Here is an 11,635-nt window from a genome sequence, read left to right on the forward strand (position 1 = left end):
TGAGTTAGTAGTTTGCCACCCTATCCGCCGTCTTGTTTTAGCGGCGTGCATGTAATAGATTGTTGGGCAGTCTCTGCTCAACCTTGTCTTATATTTAGTACTCCTGGTATTTTTCTTCTGTGACCAAGATATTGTCTACCAGTGAGAAGGAATTCTTCCTCGCTGGTCCGTAAAAGGGATTGGTCTCTCAATAATTATTTTATTGAAAAACCGGTCGTGACATTATGTCCAGATCCAGCCGTCAAGGCCGGTGGGTAGCTTCTTCTGTCACGGAGGGAGATATTGCAAAGCTTCGGGCGGCGAGGTATTTGACCGCGGAAATCCATCATCGGCTTCCCGCCGAGGGGCAGGTTATTCCCACCCCCAGATCCGTTGAGAGGGTCGTGTTCGTGTCCCACTTCCTTCGTGCGTTAGGGTTTGCACTTAACCCCTTCGTCCGGGGGCTCATGTTCTATTACGGGCTAGATTTTCACGATCTGGCCCCAGACTCTATTCTTCTTATCTCGGCGTTTATCGTCACGTGCGAAGCCTTCCTCCGGACTCCCCCGCACTTCGGCTTGTGGCTCAAGACGTTCGATGTGAAGCCGCAAGTGATAGAGGGGGAGTAGGCCGAGTGCGGTGGTGCTTCAATGAGCAAGCTCGCTAGCGCCGTTTGGCTGAAAGGATCCTTTGCCAAGTCTTCCGATCTGTGGCAGCAGGGGTGGTTCTATATCACTGAGCCCCGTGGCTCCAAATGGGCAACTGTGCCCACATTCCGATCCAGCCCTCCAATTCAGCTTGCATCGTGGGTTAACAAGGGGCTGGATTGGGGATCAACGAATGATGTGCGAACTCTGCAAAGTCGCATCCGAAACCTTATTGAGAAGGACATCGACATAGCCAACGTTGTTCAAGTAATGCTAGTTCGTCGGACCCTGCCGTGCCAGCGACGGCCTCTCCGCCTGTGGGAGTTCAGTCCAGAAGGGCTGCGAACTCTTCAGCACTTCTTCAGCACTACGCACGAAGGAATGTGGAGATTATTCTTCGGGAAACGAAGGCAATGGCCGGACACCACCGAAGATGTCGGCCTAGACTGTAACCATCCGGACACCCCAGTAAGTACCCGTTTACCGAATAACTTATAATCAGATACCCAGCGGCAAGATACCAATAGTACCATCCTTTTTTCAGGGTTGGATAAAGAAGGTGGAACGGATTAGGTGTCCGGCTCCCCTCCCTGAAGACTCAGCTACTCCCGTGTTAACAAGGATGCTGGCCTCGGCGCCATACCCGGCACCAGCAGGGTCGGGTGAGAAGACCCAAGATGACCTTGATTCCGGAGGTAAGTCGGACACTGAGTCCGGAGAAATTGACCTATCCTCGCCCGAAGACGGAGGCGGAAAAGGACCCAGTATCCCTTCTCCAAGCAGGAGAAAAAGGGCCACCTCCGAAGATTGGGAGGGACGGTCTTCCAAAAAGGGCAAGATGCCACCGTCGAGCAGCTTGGGTTTGGATAGCGACGCCATTGAACAGCTCCAACAAGGGGACAAGCCCTTGGCCAAACCATAAGAGAATCCGGAGTACTTTGATAGGGTCCCGCTCCGTTGTCGTTACCGAAGATATACGTAACGCATTTATGCATTTTTACAGGTCGGCACAGAATTTTTCTAGCGATCATCTTCTTCGGGGAGTCTCCTCCCGGAGATGATGGAGAGCGAAACGCCTCCTCCAACCTCCTCGCCCAATATGGCGGATGACTCTGAAGTGTCCTCGCGGAGGGTCTCCTTTGACCAACAAGTTACGCAGGAGAAAGGAGAGGGAGTACCCGAAGGTGGACCTCCGGCCATCCAGGATTCCGAGGCTGACGCTGACAAAGGCCCCGGGGCCCCGGACTATCTGGTTCGCAGCCGACAATGATTCTGGAGATGGGTGAACAGATTCCTTCAAAGGATGACTGTGCCCTGGAGTAGTGTCCGGAAAACCGGAGATCCCTGATATATTGCGGGACATGTTGCGGAAAGCATCTGTCTCGGGGGAAAAGCGTACCTTGATGGGTACAGTGATTGAGAAGATTTTGTCCGTGAAGAGCGGATTAAATGAAGCTTTTATGAGCCTACTGAAGGGCTTCGGGGTTTGTGACATAATGTTTTTCAGCTATGTTTCATTTGCAAAGATGTGCCTGTGTATAGGTAGTAGCCCCTGAGACTCAGGTTGTCTTCCATTTAGGAAGCAAACAGAGGATCAAAAATGATCGTTTTGAGGACTAACCTCATGAACTTGAACACAGGCTGCTGCCCCCTTGGCCACTTCCCGGACTATGGAAATTGTCGAGCTGCAGCGGAAGCTTGACGTGGCAGGGGATGATCTTGCTTTAATCCATATGCGTCTTGACGAGTCGCAAGGTATGTATTCGGGGCAATCCCCATACATTTTTGTGGTATAAGCATGATGCTATAATTTTTATGTTGGAGTATGCGTGGCTGCAGATGGTGCTGCCGCTGTTGAAGTTCTTCGAGCGGAGCTGGCCTGCACCAAGGAGTAGGCCCGGCGTAGCAATGTTGCTGCCGAAAAGGCACCGGCTAAGCTAAAAGCCGAACAAACTGCACGGTGCCAAAACGAGGAGAAGATATCCATGGTGGCGCTCGAACTGGAAAATGCCACTGGCCGCTGCGAACTTCTGGAGAAGGAGAATAAAGCCTTAACGGCTGAACTGGACAAGGCCCTACTGGAGGCGAGGGAAGCATGATCAGAATCCAGAGCCGCCCGTGAGGAGGTTCGGCAGGCAAAGGAGATTGTGGCTGGAAAGCCTTTTCTGCTGCAAACTAAGTTCGGTGACCCGGACTATGCTCAGCTTAACCAAGTGTGGAGTTCTCCGGATGAGTTTTTGGACTTGCCGAAGAGTTCGTCCGATGCGGCGCAGTATTACCAAGCGCGAGATGGATATGCAACGAAGAATCTTTTTTGGTCGCAGTTTGGCGCGTCAAAGCGCCCTCTGTTGCTCAATGAACAGATGTCCCAATGGGCCGAACTTCATAGGATATCCGGCGCTGCCATGAAGGATGTCATAATCCGGTTGTGGCCAACCGAGCCTGCTCTGAATAGCTATTTCGGTTTGGTGCAGAGGCTTGTTGACGCGGTGCCGCGTATCGACGCTGTGAAGTGGTCAACGTGCATCGAGGGTGCACGGATGGCCTTCGCCCGAGTCAAGACGTTCTGGGGGAAGATGAAGGCCATCGATGTTGCGACGAAGAGTCCACCAAAGGCAAGGACCGTCCGGAACCGGAGCATTATTTTGAAGACGTCCTAGGAGCCGCCCGCCTGATAGAGGGCTCGAAAGACATAATGTTCGAGTGAGGTGTATGATAATTGTAAAAGACAATTTTATAGTTAATCTATTTTTATGTTTTGCTCGAAATCCTGAATTCCTCCTGTGCGGCCGTTTTAATATAATCTGAAAGTTTTCCAGTCGTCAGCTTCAGCCCCCTCGTAGGAAGTACGGGGGTGTTCGGGAAAGCATTTAATCACTCTTTATCCAACGTCTTGGTCCATGAAGGAGGTGATAGTGCGGCGAACCAGGCAATCGGACTATAGGGCGTTAACACTTTCACTTAGCCATAGGAGTTTTATTGTGGGGCTACGACATAGCCCCTGGTATGTATGCGGCGTATGGTGCCTTACATATTTGATCTGAAATAGATCCCTCGTGTGACACGGAGAATCGCTAAAGATTCTAAGAAGTCGACAAGTGGTTGACCAGCTCTCGCCGCATCATGACAGTCAGTTTTCGGCTTTCTCTACTAAGGTGCTCATCTGGTTTAGACCAGGGCACAATCGCAGTAGTTCTCCCTTTATTACCCTAGCCGATAGAGCGGAACGTAGGGTAGCAAGCACAGGAGCCGGGCAACCCAACTATTGACCCAAGACAATGATTCGGAGCCGATGCATATAAGGCCAAACTTGCGACGCCGAAGTGCGCTGTAGAGCTATTCGGGCTTTTGCTGGCAACTCATTTGTTCCCATACCGAGCCCCTGGCAAGTTATTCCTAGGTATATTTGTGAAACAAACGTGGCAGCTATATTCCGTGGCGAGACAACACGGATGATTAGTTCGGATATGTTTTACTAGGAACTGAGCGGTATGCCAATGATTACTTATGGTATATATAAAAGCAATCCTCCCGGCTATTTGACATGCTCGGGGTTGGAGGCGGAGGAACAGGCATAGTACAGGCTCAAGAAGTAGAGAGTGCGGTCTACAAAAATTTATTTTGGACCTCCTGTCGCACGTCTGCGCCGCCAATATTCGGTGGGGGAATCCTTGATGGAAATAGCCCCTTAGGTGAGTATACGGATCCGGACTCCGATAGTGCCAGTTTCAGATGTTTATCCTGTTCGTCACCTGTTTTTAAAGGATAGCGAAAGAAGAAAAAATAAAAAAGGGAATAAAAAATGTTACTGGAGTGCTTGCAGGATTGTCCGTATTGTGCTTCCGCCGATGCCCATGGTATCTTAAGTGCGTAATGATGTATGCGCGGTACAAATTTTGTAGGTGTACGGAGTGGGCGGCGGAAGCCGGGTTGCTATTTCCGTTCTGGGAGTAGTTGATCCTCGAGTGGAGGTTGCTTCTGACCCCCAGTGTTTCGTTGGTGAACCTTTCCGTCATCCCTGTCGCCTGGTGGCCTCCTCCACCTGTGTTCGGCGTTGAGCTTGCCGGCCTATTTAAGGACCCAGCAGTTTCTGTTAGTATGATTAGCTTGTTTATCGAGGTGGCCATGAATCTGGCAGGGTCGGTCCAGTATCCTGTCTAGGTTGGAGGGTTCGTCTCAATTCGCCTTGAATGGCTTCCTCCGTTGACCGGGCTTGGGGTTGCTGAATCCGGCGTTGACCGCTGTGTCGCATGATCTTGCATTATCATTGCGACTGTTGTGTTTGATTCGTCGTGGCTTGCCATTGCCATCTCGGATTTCAGAAGTGCCCGGGTCGCCGGTGCTATTGCTTCTACGAGCGAGCCAGCTGTCTTCTCCCGCACAAAAGCGGGTCATCAGAGTAGTGAGGGCTGTCATGGATTTAGGTCCTTCTTGGCCGAGGTGACGTGCGAGCCATTCGTCCGGGACACTGTGCCTAAAAGCCGCAAGGGCTTCCGTGTCCGGACAGTCGACAATTTGGTTCTTTTTGACTAAGAACCGAGTCCAGAGCTTCCTAGCTGACTCTCCGGGCAGCTGGACAATATGACTTAGGTCATCGGCATCCGGCGGCCGGACATATGCTCCTCAGAAATTATCAAGGAAAGCCTCTTCCAAGTCCTCCCAGCTGCCTATGGCATTTTCAGGCAGGCTGTTTAACCAGTGCCGAGCTGGTCCTTTTAGCTTTAGTGGGAGGTATTTAATGGCGTGGAGGTCGTCTCCACGAGCCATATGGATGTGGAGGATAAAATCTTCTATCCACACCGCGGGATTGGTTGTTCCGTTGTATGATTCAATATTGACGGGTTTGAATCCTTCGGGGAATTCATGATCCATTACTTCATCACGGAAGGAAAAGCGGGTGTGCGGCGCCTCTATGTTGGGCCACACTGTGACGTAACTCTGAAGGAGTCCCTTTGCGGTTTTCGGCTCGGGCGTGGCGGGGTTTGATACGTCCGAATAGGTAGCCATCGCCGCATGTCGAAGCATGCGTTCGCGATCCATAGATCAGTCTTGCGTATCCTGCTCTATTGTCTGAATACCTCTGCAGGTCGTCTGGGTGATCGTGACCTGCGTTGTTCTTGCCTTTACGGCGAGGTGGGGCGGTCTGGTGTTCGGCTTGAGTTGCCTCTTTATCCGGACAGAGTTGTCGGCGACCTGCCGCATTGTGTGACGATAGTATGGGCTCCAATGCCCCGTCATCGGACTAATATAGCAATCTGTGCTTTGGGTAGCTTTTGGCTAGGCCACTAAGGCCGTATTCTTCGGCGACCAGGACTTCGGTCCATCTGTCGTTGAGTAGGTCTTGGTCAGCTTGAAGCTGCTGCTGCTTCTTTTTCAGGCTCCTTGCCGTAGCTATCAGCATGCGCTTGAAGCGCTCCTGCTCGAGGGGCTCTTCGGGTATGATGAATTCTTCGTCACTGAGGCTTACCTCATCTTCGGAGAGCGGAAGGTAGTTGTCGTCCTCCAAATTGTCGCTGGACAGGGCCTGTTTATCGGGGCTGGCTTTCCCGTTTTCCTGTTCCTCCTGTTCGGATCTTGCTCCAACAAGGTCTTCATTGTTTTCGGCGCCGTCTAGGGTGCTATTCTCTCCGGTCCCATCGTTGTTGTGGCGTAACTTGGAGCAGCGTTTGGGGCGCCGGAACTTAGATTGTGTCTCAGGACTTAACTGGATCTCCCTTGTCATTGCCGCGAGCTTTTTTAAGTGCATCGACCATGTACACGTCATATGAAGGGGTGGCCGTCCCACGCCTGATGACTGGCGGGTCTTGGCCTTGCTCCTTGTCGGCATCGTCGTCTATACCATCAATGTCTTCGGAGCCATAAGCAGGCATGTCGGTTAAGTCCTCGACGGTGGCTATGAAGTGGGTGGCGGGTGGGAAGCGAAATTCCCCGTTATCAACCTCTAGCTCAAACCGGACATAGTTCAGCCGTGAGTCCCCTATTAGGGACAGGTTTTTCAATGAATTTAGCACATCGCCGAAGGGTGAGTGTTGGAAGATATCTGCGGCGCTGAACTCGAAGATTGATAACCGATCCAACTCGGTGTCCGGGGGCGTGCGAGGTTCGGAACTTATAGTCGGAGACGAGTCCGGAATTCCGTTGACGCTGATATTGCTTGGTGTTGAATCTGTGTGTGGTTCCAACGCCGCGGACTCTGTGGCTTCGGATGGTGCAAACTGCTTCGGATCTAAGGTCGTAGCAGTTACAGGGACCGTCTCCAGAATCTAGTCCGATGACAGATTTAAGTCATGTTCATCGGAGCGAGGGGGAGCGATCGCCACTGTCTCAAATCCATTGAAGCAAGTCTCCACGGATATCCACGACATAGTTCAAGTTTCTAAATCTAACTTGGTGGCCAGGGGCGTAGCTATCAATCTGCTCCAGATGGCCAAGCGAGTTGGCCTGCAGTACGAAGCCGCCGAATACGAAAATCTGCCCGGGGAGGAAGGTTTCTCCTTGGACAGCGTCACCATAGCTGATCGAAGGGGCCATCGAACCCTTCGTCGACGGCACAGTGGAACTCTCAATGAAAGCACCAATGTCGGTGTCAAAACCGGCGGATCTCGGGTAGGGGGTCCCGAACTGTGCAGTCTAGGATCGATGGTAACAGGAGACGGGGGACACGGTGTTTACCCAGGTTCGGGCCCTCTCTATGGAGGTAATACCCTACTTCCTGCTTGATTGATCTTGATGAATATGAGTGTTACAAGAGCTGATCTACCACGAGATCGTAATGGCTAAACCCTAGAAGTCTAGCCTGTATGACTATGGTAATGTGTGTCCTTTCCGGACTACACCCCTCCGGTTTATATAGACACCGGGGGATCTAGGGTTTACATAGAGTCGGTTACATAAGAAGGAATCTTCATAGTTGGTCACCAAGCTTGCCTTCCACGCCAAGTAGAGTTCAATCCGGACACGGGTACAGTCTTCGGCCTTCATGTCTTCATAGCCCATCAGTCCGGCCCATGGATAACAGGCCGGACGCCCGAGGACCCCTTAGTCCAGGACTCCCTCAAGAGGCAAAAGACATTCTCGTTGCTGGAGAAGGTGAAGCGGAATGCCCATATTGTGCCCTCCTCCATGCGTAATGCGCGCATGACTCTAGGCCAACCTATTGTGATGGCTGCCCGTCCATCCTTCACTGTCTTCATTACGACTTCTCGATGCTCATTGTAGTCTGGATGAAATACTTTAACCTTCATTGCGTGTCCACCAATCATGTAATTTGCGAGGTAATCTTGAGTGAACTGCTTCGGGAACCACTGGGAACGAAAAAGATTCAGACATTGTTGTCTAACAACTCATTATGGGCAGTAAAAAGAGAAGGCTGCAAAGTTTGTAGTTACCATCCTACAGCTCACTGTTGTGTTGGATAGAGCATAAACAAATAATTTGCTTGCCACCATTCGTATCTTTTTGCCAATAATCCTTATCAGTTTCCTCACTTGATTCTTGTTCATGAATATCTCATTGCCCCATACGCAAAAGGGTCGATGCGTGGATCCTTGCCAAGGGCATATGTACCTACAAGCAATAAGTCAATATTAGAAGCTAACAAGTGTCCAGGCCTGGATCTATATGCACTACATTATCGAACAACGGGGGGAGTACAAGCCGAGCGATGAAGCTAACCTCGGCAGAAAATGGTGGCCACTCCCATTGTTGTCCTGCATAAGTAGTGGAAAGGCATGATAAGTACAGCAACCTTAACATCAAACAAATATAGCAAAGGTAAACAACATCATCTCCAAATGATAGCTTGAATGTGTTGGTTTCAGCACGCTGTTAAAGCAGATATAAAATGGAAGGCAATGTTACCGATAGCAGTCTTAACAGCCATCAAATATTGCAATTCAAACTAGTATTGTTGAAAATGAATAGAACGTAGGTAATGCTTAAACATCACACTGGATAAATGTGTAAACTGAAATAAAGGGCATGTGTTAACTACACCAGGAATTGTTGGGGAACGTAGTATTTCAAAAAAATTCCTACGATCACGCAATATCAATCTAGGAGAAGCATAGCAACGAGCGGGGAGAGTGTGTCCACGTACCCTCGTAGACCAAAAGCGGAAGCGTTTAGTAATGCGGTTGATGTAGTCGAACGTCTTCCCGATCCAACCGATCAAGTACCGAACGCACGGCACCTCCACGATCTGCACACGTTCAGCTCGGTGACGTCCCTCGAATCTAGATCCAGCTGAGGCCGAGGGAGAGTTTCGTCAGCACGACGGCGTGGTGACGGTGATGATGAAGTTACCAACGCAGGGCTTTGCCTAAGCACTACGACAATATGACCGAGGTGGAAAACTGTGGGGGGGGGGCACCGCACACGGCAAAGAAATCAACTTGTGTGTCTATGGGGTGCCCCCTCCCCCGTATATAAAGGAGGGGAGGAGGGGGCCGGCCGGCCTCAAGGGGCGCGCCCAAGGGGGGAGGAATCCTACTCCTACTGGGAGTAGGTTTCCCCCTTTCCTAGTCCAACAAGGAGGGGAAGGAAGGAGGAAGGGAAGAGAAGGAAGGAGGGGGGGCGCCGCCCCCACCCCTTGTCCAATTCGGACTGGGGGTGCGCGCGCCACCTCCTGGCCGGCCCTCTCTCCTCTAAGGCCCATGGTGGCCCATTAACTTTTCGGGGGGGTCCAGTAACCCTCCGGCACTTCGGTTTTATCCGAAACTCTCCAGAACACTTCCGGTGTCCGAACAACATGGTCCAATATATCAATCTTTATGTCTCGACCATTTTGAGACTCCTCGTCATGTTCGTGATCTCATCCGGGACTCCGAACAACCTTCAGTACATCAAATCACATAAACTCATAATACCAATCGTCATCGAACGTTAAGCGTGCGGACCCTACGGGCTTGAGAACTATGTAGACATGACCGAGACACTTCTCCGGTCAATAACCAACAACGGAACCTGGATGCTCATATTGGTTCCTACATATTCTATGAAGATCTTTATTGGTCAAACCGCACAACAACATACGTTGTTCCCTTTGTCATCGGTATGTTACTTGCCCGAGATTCGATCGTCGGTATCATCATACCTAGTTCAATCTCGTTACCGGCAAGTCTCTTTACTCGTTCCGTAATGCATCACCCTGCAACTAACTCATTAGTCACATTTCTTGCAAGGCTTATAGTGATGTGCATTACCGAGAGGGCCCAGAGATACCTCTCCGATACACGGAGTGACAAATCCTAATCTCGATCTATGCCAACCCAACAAACACCTTTGGAGACACCTGTAGAGCATCTTTATAATCACCCAGTTACGTTGTGACGTTTGATAGCACACAAGGTGTTCCTCCGGTATTCGAGAGTTGCACAATCTCATAGTCAGAGGGACATGTATAAGTCATGAAGAAAGCAATAGCAATAAACTAAACGATCATAGTGCTAAGCTAACGGATGGGTCTTGTCCATCACATCATTCTCTAATGATGTCATCCCGTTCATCAAATGACAACACATGTCTATTGTCAGGAAACATAACCATCTTTGATTAACGAGCTAGTCAAGTAGAGGCATACTAGGGACACTCTGTTTTGTCTATGTATTCACACATGTACTAAGTTTCCGGTTAATACAATTCTAGCATGAATAATAAACATTTATCATGATATAAGGAAATATAAATAACAACTTTATTATTGCCTCTAGGGCATATTTCTTTCAGTCTCCCACTTGCACTAGGGTCAATAATCTACTTCACATCGCCATGTGATTTAACACAAATAGTTCACATCACCATGTGATTAGTTCACATCGCCATGTGACTAATACCCAAAAGGTTTTACTAGAGTCAATAATCTACACATCGCTATGTGATTAACACCCAAAGAGTACTAAGGTGTGATCATGTTTTGTTTGTGAGAGAAGCTTAGTCAATGGGTCTGTCACATTCAGAGCCGTATGTATTTTGCAAATTTTCTATGTCTACAATGCTCTGCATGGAGCTACTCTAGCTAATTGCTCCCACTTTCAATATGTATCCAGATTGAGACTCAGAGTCATCCCGGTCGGTGTAAAAGCTTGCATCGGCGTAACTCTTTACGGTGAACTCTTTATCACCTCCATAACCGAGAAATATTTCCTTCAGTCTTCCAAGGATAATTTTGACCGCTGTCAAGTGATCCACTCCTGGATCAATATCGTACCCCCTTGCCAAACTCATGGCAACGTACACAATAGGTTTGGTACACAGCATAGCATACTTTATAGAACCTATGGCTGAGGCATAGGGAATGACTTTCATTCTCTTTCTACTTTCTGCTGTGGTCGTGTTTTGAGTCTTACTCAACTTTACACCTTGCAATACAGGCAAGAACTACTTCTTTGGTTGTTCCATTTTGAACTACTTCAAAAATCTTGTCAAGGTATGTACTCGTTGAAAAATCTTATCAAGCGTCTTGATCTATCTCTATAGATTTTGATGCCCAATATGTAAGCAGCTTCACCGAGGTCTTTCTTTGAAAAACTCCTTTTAAAAACTCCTTTATGCTTTCCAGAAAATTCTACATCATTTTCGATCAACAATATGTCATTCACATATACTTATTAGAAAGACTGTAGTGCTCATACTCACTTTCTTGTAAATACAGGCTTCACTGCAAGTCTGTATAAAACCATATGCTTTGATCACCTTATCAAAGCGTATATTCCAACTCTGAGATGCTTGCACCAGTCCATAGATGGATCGCTGGAGCTTGCATACTTTGTTAGCACCTTTAGGATTGACAAAACCTTCTTGTTGCATCATATATAACTCTTCTTTAAGAAATCCATTAACGAATGTATTTTTTGACATCCATTTGCCAGATTTCATGAAATGTGGCAATTGCTAACATGATTCGGACAGACTTTAAGCATCAATACGAGTAAGAAAATCTCATCGTAGTCAACATCTTGAACTTGTCAAAAACCCTTTTCGACAAGTCAAGCTTCGTAGATCGTAACACT

Source organism: Aegilops tauschii, chromosome 3, assembly GCF_002575655.3.
Source record: "Aegilops tauschii subsp. strangulata cultivar AL8/78 chromosome 3, Aet v6.0, whole genome shotgun sequence".
NCBI lineage: Eukaryota > Viridiplantae > Streptophyta > Magnoliopsida > Poales > Poaceae > Aegilops > Aegilops tauschii.